The following is a 13,688-nucleotide window of genomic DNA, read 5'->3' as shown; positions in this document are numbered from 1 at the left end:
TTTGCCAAAAAACTTTCTAAACTTTGTTTCAAAACTTTGTTTTTTCTACAAGTGGAAATTCTGCAAAAACCAAAAGTGTGTTATCTTTTCTTCCTTCTCCCTCTTGCCAAAAGATTCAAAGGACTAACCGCCTGAGAATTCTTTTGATTCTTCCTTCTCCCTCTTTTCAAAATTTTCAAAGGACTAACCGCCTGAGAATTCTTTTGATTCTTCTTTTCCCCTTTAAAAAAAAGATTTCAAAGGACTAATCGCTTGAGATATCTTTTGTTTCCCCTTACAAAGATTCAAGGGGCTAACCACCTAAGAATTCTTTGTCTTAACACATTGGAGGGTACATCCTTTGTGGTACAAGTAGAGCGCACATCTACTTGGATTGTAATGCTGAGAACAAGAGAGGATACATCTCTTGTGGATCAGTTCAAGTGGAGCGTACATCCACTTGGTTGTTCAAAGAGAACAAGGGAAGGTACATCCCTTATGGATCTTTTCTTGTAAAGGATTTTACAAGGTTATTGGAAATCTCAAGAACCGGTGGTTGCTTGGGGACTGGATGTAGGCACAGGTTGTTGCCGAACCAGTATAAATCTTGTGTTTGTCTTCTTCTTCCCTACACTCTTTATCTTTCCGCTGTGCACTTTTTTATTTTTGCTTTACTTTTGTCTAAGTTATTGTTTATGTTCTTTACTTTCTCATAACTTAGCAGTAAAGTCTAATTGAATCTAGTAACATTAAGAAGGATAAATTTTTAATTAGTCAAGACACGTTCATAATTAATTCAACCCCCCTTTCTTAATTATTCTGAGGCCACTTGATCCGACACCGTCCAGTGAGAGCGGGCTTTTCAAAGATGTACTTGGCTGGATCCATTTTGGACACCAACCAAGTGGTGTAGTTCAGCATGTACTGCCTTAGACGGTGAGCTGCCCACACCAGGGCACAACATGTCTTTTCGAGCAAAGAGTAGTTCATTTCACACGCCGTGAACTTCTTGCTTAAGTAATAGACGGCCTATTCCCTTTTTCCGGACTCGTCATGCTGCCCCAACACACACCCCATTGACTCATCCAACACAGTCATATATAGGATAATGGGTCTTCCAGGCACCGGTGGCACAAGCACAAAAGAATTCATGAGGCACTGCTTAATCCTTTCGAATGCCACTTGGCAGTTGTCATCCCATTGGATAGACTGGTTCTTACACAATAACTTGAAGAAAGGCTCACAAGTGGCGGTCAGCTGTGATATGAACCTCGCTATGTAGTTCAATCATCTTAGGAAACCTCGGACCTGCTTCTCGATGTATGGCTTAGGCATTTCAAGGATGGCTTTTACCTTGTCCGGGTCCACCTCTATCCCTTTCTTGCTCACGATAAAATCGAGCAACTTTCTAGATTTGACCCCAAAAGTGCACTTTGTGGGATTCAACCTTAATCGGTATTTACGCAGCCTCTTGAACAACTTTCGTAAGTTGACAAGGTGTTCCTCCTTGGTCTTCGACTTAGCGATCATGTCATCCACGTAGACATCAATCTCTTGGTGCATCATGTTGTGGAATAACGCTACCATAGCTTGCTGGAAAGTTACCCCAACGTTCTTGAGCCCTAAGGACATCACTTTGTAGTAGAAAGTTCCCCATAGGGTGACGAAGGTTGTCTTCTCCATGCCCTCTGGTGCCATCTTTATTTGATTATAGCCTGAGAACCCATCCATGAAAGAAAATAGGGCAAAATTGGTTGTGTTATCTACGAGGATATCGATGTGCGACAAAGGAAAGTTATCCTTTGGACTGGCTCGGTTTAGATCCCGATAGTCCACGCACATTTGCACCTTTCCATCCTTTTTAGGGACTGACACGATATTGGCGACCCACTCTGGGTATTGAGCAATGGCCAAGAAGTCAGCGTCAAATTTCTTTTTCACCTCTTCTTTTATCTTTAGGGACATCTCAGGCTTCATCCTCCTCAGCTTTTGCTTTATCGGGGAACACTCGGGATTTAGAGGTAATCTATGTTGTACGATGTCGGAACTCAAACCAGGCATATCTTGGTAGGGCCAAGCAAAGATGTCTTGGTAGTCTCGTAACAGAGACACAATTCATCTCAGACATGCCAGTGTCAACCTTGACCTCCTTTCTTTCTTCGCCAACACTTAAGTTTGCAACTTCCATTTCCTTTTGGTGTGGCTTCACTTCCCTGTCTTCTTGCTCGACCATTCTTTTTATCTTTGGAGGAAGCCCCTAATCCTCATCTTCCCCTTCCTCGGCTTGATTTATTAGTTGCTCAAAATCAACATTTGAGTCCTCGATATCACTGCTTTCACAAGACTCATTGTTGAATCTGTATCAAATCATTTAATTGCAACAAAAAATAAATATGCATAAGAATGAAAATAGACAAAAGTGCAAGATTGAACTCATCAAAATGAAGAAGGGTTGTGTATTTAGTTTTGTGGGAACAAAAGACATGCCCAAACAGGAAGCAAACCCTAAAGCCTAGGCCCAGCAATAGGGTTGGAACTACCGAATTACATTGAGTTTGCCACGGAAATCCCGAGTTGTTTGACGACTCGCCAATTCCCCAATTTGAACTCTGGAGGACACGGCCGCACCCAAGTTGATTGGTCTTGAGGGGTTTCTTCGTTTATCACAGCAACCCATCCCTCGCACATCCATCCCGCACTAACAAAGCTTTCATCAATGTGACAAAAGGGAATTCTTCCCACTTATAGCCTTTGCGGCTGACCCGCGCTTCTCTTTCTCCTTTCTAGGGCAATCCTTCTCATGTCGACGCATGTAGGCTCGTATCCCAGCCCGAACCTTCCACAATTTTGTGTGAACTCTACCAAACTTACCACGCCATTCCCGTTTCGGCCCAAACCCATTTCGAGCTCATATCCGTGCCCCAACATCACCCGAGCCACCATCAAAGCGGCACCAGAAGAGCGTGATTGCACCGAGGGAGACTCCACGTAAGCATTGCTCATAACTTCTAGTGCTTGGAAGGATGTTTCCAATGACTCCTCTGCAGCCTCCACATAAGGCATGGAAGATGGACAACTTACAAGTATGTCTTCTTCTCCTGAAACTATAATCAGTTGTCCCTCCACCACGAACTTTAACTTCTGATGTAGTATTGACGGGACCACCCCAACCGAATGAATCCAAGGTCGGCCTAATAAGCAGCTGTAGGCAGGATTTATGTCCATTACTTGGAAGGTAATTTGGCACACGTGGGGTCTAATTTGAATCAGAAGATCAATCTCCCCCCTTACATCCCGACGGCTGCCATCAAAAGCCTGCACTACCATGGAGCTTGGTCTTAGGTGTGATGCATTAAAAGGCAACTTGTCCAAAGTATCCTTGGGCATGACATTGAGGGAAGAGCCATTGTCAATAAGCACTTTGGCCACTATGTGGTCCAAACATTTGACAGATACGTGCAAGGCCTTGTTGTGTCCCCTGCCCTCGATGGGTATTTCTTCATCGGCGAATGTGTGGTAGTTGTTGGTCGTGATGTTGTTGATTATACCCCCAAAACCCTTCATAGATATGTCTTGTGCTACATGGGCTTTGTTCAAAATCTTGACCAATAATTCCTGATGAGGCTCGGAGTTCATAAGGAGCCCTAACAAAGAGATCTTAGCTGGGGTTTTGTTTAGTTGTTCAATCACCTTGAACTCACTCTGTTGGATGATTCTCAAGAGCACAGTTGCTTGTTCAGTGGATATTCCCTTTTTACTGAAGTTGTCCCCTTCCTCGACAAACCTTCCAACCAGGACCTTGTCATTTGGGAACAAGCCTGTCTTATTACCCTCACCTACATCTGCCTTTGATTTCCCTTTTGGGTCTTTGGACCGCACAGGTAGTTCGGCTGCTACGAAGATCCGCCCGCTACGAGTCATGCCACTCATATCGGATATGTTTGTGACCTTAGTGGAGGATAGGTCATCCTTAACATGTACGACGAACGTGTCCTTCCTTCCATCGGGCCCTTGTGTGGATTACTTCCACGACACCACCTTATCACTTTTGTAAGGGAAAGGCGTAGGCTTCTTAACTGGGACAGGCTGGAAACCTCGGGCTTCTGAGTAGTGACATCCCCAGTGAAGCGGATCACTAATGGTTTGGGTTTGCTCGAGCTCTTATCATTTGACTGCAAGCACACATCCCTTTCCCCTTTTCTTGTGCTATAAACTTCAATTTGGCCTTTATCCATCATCCCTTGTAGCCACTCTTCCGCCATTGGGCATTGGGATTGTACCATCAAGGGAATGGAGACTGGTAGATCTTCCCAGAGTTCACTATAACCATCTGGTTGCTTATCAAGCATGGTAGTAGGTCAGCATAAGGCATTAGTATCAGGGTGAATTCCGTGGGCTTTCTTTCCAGGAAATTCCTTCTCAGATTGGTGCTCGTGCTCGGATTGGTGTTCCCGGCAGGATGAGATTATGCGGGAAACGAATTTTGTTAGGGAGACCTTTATGGTTGAGTGGGAAATCCTTGTTGGACGGGCACCGGATTGGGAGGGTTTCCGACATTGGCCGAATAATTTGGTTGGTGCGGGGAATATTGGTAAGTGGGGTTGGGAGGGTTTGTTGGTATTTAGGCCATGTTGAAATTACAGCATGGGTGTCTCCCTTCTTCTTCTTGGCTCCACCCGCTTCAAACCTCCTATTTCTTGTGCCTACGGAAGTGGCATAATCGAACTTTCCCCTTCTCAAGCCTACCTCAATCCTCTCGCCCGCAAACACCAAATCTGCGAAACTAGAGGGCATATAACCCACCATCTTCTCATAGTAGAACACTAACAATGTGTCTACTATCATGGTTATCATTTCTCTCTCCATCGTGGGGGGTGCTACTTGGGCTGCCAAATCCCTCCACCTCTGGGCGTACTCCTTAAAAGACTCATGCTCCTTCTTGCTCATGTTTTGCAATTAGGTTCTATTAGGAGCCATGTCGGTGTTGTATTGATACTGCCTGATGAAAGCAGCCATCAAGTCCTTCCAAGAACAGATATGAGAAGCTTCCAAGTTAGTATAGCAAGTGATCATTGCCCCAGCCAAGCTCTCTGGGAAGAAGTGCATCAAGAATTTCTCATCTCTTGAGTATGCCCCCATCTTTTGACAATACATTTTTAAGTGGTTCTTGGGGCAGGTGGTCCCCTTGTACTTGTCGAAGTTCGATACTTTGAATTTGGGAGGGATGATGATGTTGAGCACTAAGCATAGCTCTACCATGTTGACAAACGGATAATCACCAATCCCCTCAATGGCCCTCATCCTTTCTTCTATGAGATCCAACTTCTCTCTTTCTTACATGGTCGGAGGTAGTCTTCCCACCGAGAAGTGCAGACGTTGCAGCGGGCGGTGTTGAGGAGCTCCCGCGGCATTGGGCAGAGGCATGCCACTAACGTTGGTCCCTCAGCGGCATATGTAGGATATAGTTCGAACTCACCCAAAGCATAATCCTGAGGCTCTTCACGGGCTTCCCCCACAGATTGAGCAAAGGGTGCATGCCCCAACTGGGGTTGCTGGCCTTCAAGGGGAATGGGAACAGAGTGGTTGGCGTTCTCGTTAGGCATGTGCACTGCACTGGGTGGCGTATAATTGGGAGGTAAGTCGTACAGTGGGAAAGAATTTTTATTTTGCACCATATGGGGACCACTCGTGCTTTCTAACACCTCTCCTCCCTAACCTACGATGTCTGGGACTGGACGGCTTGTTTGGTTTATGCTGGATGGGTGAGTCGGATCCGCCTCAGTAACGGCGCTGGTGGCGGCAACTGTGGCCACATTGTCCTCCATCATTTGTCTCATACTTAACATGGCCTCCATCATGGAGGTCATTTGGTCCTTCATGGCCTCCGTGTCAGCCTTCATCTGCTCTTGCACTTCCTTTATCTCACTCATGATTTGGGTTTTGGCACGTGTTTGATAAGGGTGTCGTAAAGCACGTTCGTTCTTTTTGGTTATTGTGTTTACTTTGACTATGACTGCTAAAAGAACAAAATGCAATGAGTAATGCAACAACAAACTAAACATGAATGCATGACAATGATAAGTTGTCCAAGTATTGACCCACGCAGAAATTTCAACAAAGACATAGGGTTGAATCAAATCTAATTTCATTAAGAGACAAATAATGTTTATCTTGTCCAAGACAAAGCATAAATACAAATGCCTCAATGATTCCTAATTATGTGGGACATCAACTCGATCATATGTTGACGATAATAGAAAAGCCCATGAACTTCCTCGGGAGCTGAGTATACGTCTGCCATTGCCTTGGCTTTGGCTAACAGCCTTGGAAGCTCTTGACTCCCATTCAGAGTAAGAGTGAAACTATCCATCCATTTCGTAGCTTCTCCGTGAATGATTCTATCACTCTCTCTCTTGTTTCTCTTTCCATTTTCAGAGCTGATACCTTTGCATGCTCATCCTTCAGCCTTTGCTCATGGCTAGCAGCTAGGTTTAGCTTCTCTTTATACTGGTCAATGATTGTCAACATATTCTCTTCCGTCCTACTCAGTTGTTCGGTTAAACTCCTCTTCGACCTTTGACAAGCCTTCAACTTGTCCTCTAATATCATACTTTCCATCCTTGACTCGTCCCTTTCGGCCCTTCAAAGCTTGAGTCCCCTGTTGCTACCCCATGAAGCCCCTCGAAACTTATTTCGGCCTCATTCTTCTTTTCGGGCCCTCTTCATTTCTCACTCTAACACTTCGGCCATGGCCATGTTGACATCCCTCAACTCGTCACACTCTTTCCTGACCCTGGTGGCTGTCATCTTGAACTTTTCCTTGACCCCTCTCGCTCTTTCAAGTTTTGCTTTCAAGGATTGCACTTCTTCGCTCTCTTCAGGGACTTCAGCTTCTTCCCTACTTGAAATCTTTAGCCTCAGGAACCAAGTTATCCCTTACGTCCGAGCCTTCAACCATGTATGGTAGTCCCTGATAACACCGTTGTTGCTTCCTCTAAGCTCCTTATCTTTTCTTTCCACCGCATTCCATGCTTTTCAGACTCTTTGAAGCATTTTTGCATTGCTTTCACTGAAACCCCGTGCGATGAGAAGCACGATAATCTCTTCTGATGGCGCCCTTCTCACAGGGTAGCCTAGTTGTCTTATGGCCAGCATAGGATTATAATTGATGCAACCCCTTGTTCCCATCAAGGGGACATTTGGGAACCCTTCACATGAGCACAAAACTCCAGCCCCTCCTTCCTTCCATCGGGGGAACCAATTAATGGACACCTCTACCATACCTTCCAAGAGTTCTTCCCAATTTGTTTTCCCTTTCTCAGCACACATGTGACGACCTTGTAAGGGACAGACGAGTCTACTTTCATGATGAAAAATGTGGGAGACCATCCATACATAAAGAGCGGGTGTGCAACAGATAATTCTCGTGTTGCTCTTCTTACATCTCCAGTCAAATTTGTCATAGGCATCGGCCAAAACAACAACGACCGGGCTTTCCTTGTTGTGGTGATAAGCAAGAAAAGTATTGATCGCTGCAAGATCCACTAGCCCGTCTACATTTGGAAAGAGGACGATCCCAAACACCAATAGTTCTAAAACATCAATGAATGAAATCCACTCTTTTTGATCCGCCAAAGCTTTTGCTTTCTCTTCCAAGCGCTTCCTTGGTATCCCAACCACCCCATTTCTGTTTTGTTTCGCTCGGTCTAGCACTTATGCCGAGATCTTGACCACTTTTGCTACTCTTGTCATGGAGGGGTATAACCCAGAAAACAAATACGGCTTCCTTCCTCCTAACGGGCATCCCAAGATCCCTTCAAACTCTTCTATGGTTGGTACCAACTAAAAGTCCCCAAATGTGAAGCACCTTAGCAACTGGTCATAGTATTGAGTGAGGGATGCGATGACTTCAACGGAAACTTCTATCATAGCCAAATCCCAAATTTTCAAATATGTTTTGCGGAAGGCTTGACGTTGGACTTGATCCATCCGCTACTCTAGCTCACGCAAGCTGGCTACCCCTAGGCTCTTGGCTTTGACATGATAGAACCTTTTTTTTAAAGGGGGCTCTTGGTTCGACCCCATGTTTGCTAGAATGAAAACTCTGCTGATCAATACTTCAACACCTTATCATACAAGAGATATGATGAATGCATTAGGGAATGTTTATGCTATGCATGACAAAATGTGTTTATCCATGGACACAAGAATTCGAAAGAGTGTCCCTTCTTACTCACAATGCATTGGGTATCATGGTTTGTTTGCATACATCACCATGGTGCCCAATGCATGACAATTAAGAAGGTGACACAAACTTTCCGGCTTCCCGTGACAAAGATGATGAGACAAATGTAATGCATGAGTGATGACATGGCATGAGTATGCATGCGTGAGAGCACGTGGTTGGTAGCACAAAGAGAAACATGACAACACAATAAATTAATACCAAACTGACATAACAACACGGCAAACACATGAATGACGCACACAATCATGACATCATAAAGATATGCATGGCTATATCAAGGAAAAAAAACATAGTGTGTTTGTTCCGTGCCCTTATTGTAGCAACCTAATGGGAGGGACTAAAGGTTTTCTATTTAGTGATAACTCCCAAAGGTGATTGCACACATCTTTCAAAGGTTTCTAGAGATATCATCCTCTTTGATATCAAACATTATGGCGGTAGGGACTACTAGCGACAACGTATCATCAAAGAGAAAAACTCAGCATGACCACAAATCAACCTCCACTTTCTATGTTTCCATGGATTCGGGTATAAGGACCTAATAACTCACTGTGTGTGCAAAGGTGTAAGTGCCATGTATGCATAGAAAAAACAAATATTTTCTAAGCATGCATGTAATAAGTAAACAACCACACCAAATACAAAAGCATCAAAATAGTTATATGAACACAAGAACATAAAAGAAAGAAAGGGAAACAAAGCAAAGAGAAAGTCATGATAAATATTGCACACAGATTAAATGGCTTAACTCTCTAACAAAATTCCCCAGTGGAGTCGCCAACTGTCGCGTCCTACCCTTTGGCGGGAGGGCGAGACAAGACTTAAGGGTGCGTCTTCCAAAAAAGAAAACGCACGGGAGCCTCCACCAACGTTTATTCGAGGAAAATGTTAGAAAAAACCAAAAAAAGGGTCAGCAAATTTTGAGAATAAGGGTTCGGGAGTTGTTTACGTGCGGGGAAGGTATTAGCACTCCACGCGTTCATCACAAGGGATGACAACCTTTAATCGAGCGTGCAAAATCATGACTTTAATATTTATTTATTTTCCCCTTTTATGTTTTTTTACTTTTTGGGGTCGACAATAGTGTTACCCTTGCTCCTACGTATCCTCAGGTGTGATGAGGAACTCAGACCTACGTAGTTCTTTTAAAAAGCAGGAAAGTCATGAGTTGAGTTGATTTTAAACTTTTGAAAGGTTCATTTTAACCAACAAGAATAAAAGAGACCGCTAAGGCGTTGGACCTTGGACGAACTCAAGCGACTTTCATGGATAAAAAGCTCGGTTACATGTTGATTTTAACTTGGATTCACTTATTAAACTTTCAAACTCATTAAAGATGACTGGTGACGTAAATGATCGGTCAAAACTCACTTTAGCAAAAGAAAAGAGATTACGGATGGTAGAAAAATGAGATGAAGATGTACAAAGCAACAAAGAGGACCCCTAAGGGTGCATAGAATGTATTCAAAAACATAAAATAAATACTAACCGAACAATGAACGAAGAACGACAAACGAAGAACGATGTGGAAATCGGTTACGGTCGCGATTCGGTAGCGTTTCAGTCTCGTTTTTCTCTTTTTTCTTCTTCTTTCCTTCAAATTTCACTAAATCCTTTCAATGTTAGAAAGTTGAACCCCTTCCTTCAACCCCCTCATGCCTATTTATAGGAAATGAGGGGACTTGGTTGATCTACAGCTCGCCTGGGCGAGCTGTTGCTTCAACCTGAAGTAACCTTGCTCACCCAAGCGAGCTGGTTACTTCACCCCTAAGCTATTTGGGGTCCCAGGCAAGCTAGAGGCTAGCCAGGGCGAGCCAGGGGTCAGAAAAAACTTCAAAATGACCCTTTTGCCCTCCCTTTTAGGTATTTTCTGTATTCTTTACCAAAACGTCGAAAAACCTTCCGTATTGCATGACAACTGGTGTCAAGCAGCTCAATTCGGCTAGCAAGAATCACAACGTTAGCAAATGATAGTCCTCGAACAAAATTAGGGTCTGACAATAATAACATGAAATTATGTAATATGTAGCCCTACTTTTTGTTCCCAAGAACAATTCCTGCTCACTTTTCTCATCACTTTCAAGGTTGGATACTTGAATGGGTAAAGTAAAATTGATTCAATGAAGCTAATAAAATAATTTACAATAAGCTATAAGATATGCATGCAAGAGCACATAGTGTTCAATAAAAGCATCCAAAAAAGCAATAAGAGATATCACAAAGCAATCAACTAAGCACGACTATTGAAAGATTAATAAAGAATTGTTTTTAGTAGAGCTGATAGTTCTTTATGTCTTGTCTATTGAAAAATTAATAAGGGTAAAGACTGACCTGCACAAAAATCACACATTGAGCAAACAACACTGATCTCAAATTGGAGACAAAATTCTAATCATAATCTTTTTGGAAGCAACACATTGACCAATTGTACAACTAGCACTAACTTTATTTTAGTTGAATAGTACACACCTAAATTTTGGTTTCCCATCATTCATCACTAGCAACAGTGGTTTTCTTCTCTCCATCCCAGCCAAGACCAGTGTGCTTCCCAATAAGCTTAACCCATAATTGACATTCCTTTTTCAAAGAATCCCACCTATTTCTGAATTATTTATATTCATGCCTCAAATTCGTTGCCTTATTGAACTTTTTTTGGAATATTTGCCCAACCAAGCTTAGTGAAGTGGTTATAAGGTTTATTTCCAGCATTCACCTCTTCAATGCACACTTTTAGAAAAATCTCAATATTTTTGTCACACCATTTTGCTTTCTTTCTTTTCCCAAGAACTTGATTGAGAGACATTACACAAGCTTAAGAAATAGAAACAATGATAAGATTTCAATTAACTTTCAAGAATATTTGCTTCCACCTCACAATCTCCACAAGAATATGTTCAAGGGGTCAAAATTCATAATAATTAATTAAACAAACAAAAGCGTAACTCTAATACATAACAATTCAAAACTTAAAGAGAAGAAAAAAATTAATGAAGAATTGGTTAACCTATGATGTTAAAAAAGGAAAAATAAGAGATGGAAAATGATGATCTAAAGAGAAATCGAAAAATTGAAGAGAGATTGACGAACGGAGGAGGGAGGCACGTAACTTCTAAGGAACAAGAGAGAGAAACCAAGACTTAAGGGTTTAGAATATATGGAGGGCATGTTTTCAGTTTGAAACTTTTTTAGGACAAAATTGTCCAAGCATCATTTAGGGAATAAATTCCCGAAAAGTAAGAATTTCATAAGCTGAAAATTTAAGCTTTAAGAAAAGATCTGCTAAGAGCTTTTACTTTTATAAAAGCTAAAAAAATTAATAACTAAACACTCTTAAAAACTAAAAAATACCTTTTTCTAGTAGATAAGATACTAGAAGGTCTTTTGGGCTGCATCCAAAGGGCCATTTATCTTGTATATCTATAGGTGTCTCCTACAAGAACTTCTTTATGACTCCATGGACCTCAAATACCTTTGTTAGGACAATGTTGTGGTAGATGTCCTTCCCAATGCTCTTGTCCTTTATCACTTTAGTTGCAAAGCAATTAAAGAGAATCTGAGGCAAGTCAAAAGAAGTACCCTTGATGAGATGGTATAGTATGAACTTGTGGGCATTGGATAAGAAATCCTTTGAGCCTAGTTTATGAATGATGGCCTTGATTACAATCTATTGGAAAATCTTCGCCTTGCTCAGAAGGGTTCCATATTTCCTTGGAATCTTGGCCTAGTTGGGTCCCCACAAGGAGTGCTCAATGTGGTCTTCTAGTTCATTTCCCAGTTGTTCAAGAACTTGGTTCTGTGACGCTCACAACCAATGGCTTGAGCAATCGTCTCAGCAATCAGCTTCACTATTATGCCAAGAACCTTTCTAGTGAAGTATCTTCCAATAATTTTGTTCATGTATACCTTGGAAATCCTCCAAAACTCATGGATGAGTTCAGGCACATTCGCCTTGGGGTCCTCGAAAAAGTGGTGGATGCCACACAACATGAGGTGGGATTTGATGACACCAGCATTCTCCAAAGATTCAATGTCGAAGAAGTGTTCGACATGAACTCTGGGTTCCTTGTCTTTCATTATGACTTCCGCAACCAAGATAGTCATTGGTGCAGGTCTGGTAATCCATATGGGGGAACTATTCTCAGATGAAGTAGATGGAGGGTTATTTTTTAAGTCAGGTGCAGCTTGAGCAGCTTGTGGTTGGTTTTGTTTCTTGGCCATTGTTAGGATTTCTGGAAGATTATAAGTTTTAGAAAGGGAAAAAGGTTAGGGTGCAAGGAGGTTTCAGAGAGAGAAAGAGAATATGCAAAAAGATTTCAAAGAGTTTTAAAAGTGAAAGGTCATAATGATGAGTGATGGTGACGATTAAGTGTTTAGGGTGAAGAGAGAGAAAGAGAACATGAAGGTAAGTTGAAAAGATATAGGCTTTTTCATAAGAGATCCGACGTGCTTTAGGTGACTTAGCATAAATGCACTCAAAACATTGTGTTTTACTAAACTTACGTCCAGTGTCTTAATCCATATATTGGACGCATGTGTGTAATGCACGAATACTAACTAAGCTCATTGGAGGATAGGTCCTCTGGACACTTAGTGACATGTTAAAGCTTCACACATGGATTTGAAACCTCATTCAACAAGGAACATGCCAAGCCTATCTGAAACTTCACTCAACAGTGACCACCCCACGAAACATAAGGCTTAGGGATTGGAATATAGACTTTTCGCCCGTCATGTGTCATGAGCAATCACTGTCCAATTACCATGACTGGTGTTCCTTTCCTGCTATCAAGGAAGCCTACAACAAGAGATTATCTTACTCTTAGGTACCCAAATCTTTTTGAGTCTTTTTCTTTGTTAGCTTATGGGTGCTGATAAGCACTGGATAAACCCTTTGATGAGTTGCCCTTTTCAGGGAGGTCGCTGCACTTATGAGTCTCATGACCCACTTTTCCACAAAAATAGCAAATAATGACTTCTTCACCATGCATAACCTCTTTGCCTTTGAAACCATGACCAGATTTGTCTTTGGGGTTTCTTTGCACCTTAATAATTTTATTCAGAGCTTCATAACCTCCAACAAAGTTGCCTAGTTTATCTCTCAAGTTTTTTATCTCCTTAAAGTTTTTCAATCTCAAGAGGTAGTTCCTTTAAGACCTCATGTCCTCTAAGTTTATAGTTTAAATTACAAGAAATCTTTTTGTAATGTTGACATTTCGTCCAAAGATCCGAGTTCTTGTTTTTCAACTTATCAAGCTCATTATTAGCAATAGTTCATTCTTTTTTAAGTAGGAGTTTTTGTTTATGCATTTCCTCATGCTCTTCTTCTGAATCTTCAAGAGTTGTGATTAAGGATTTCAAATTTTTCTTTAAAGTCTTGAAAATCCTTAAGAAGAATTTTTGAATCTTTAAGAAAGCAAAGCTCATTTAGAATGGTTTGGAAGCGTCTAAACATGGTTTGGAT

This window comes from Glycine max, chromosome 18, assembly GCF_000004515.6.
Source record: "Glycine max cultivar Williams 82 chromosome 18, Glycine_max_v4.0, whole genome shotgun sequence".
In the NCBI taxonomy this organism is placed as follows: Eukaryota; Viridiplantae; Streptophyta; class Magnoliopsida; order Fabales; family Fabaceae; genus Glycine; species Glycine max.
Note: the sequence above shows the minus strand (reverse complement) of the source record.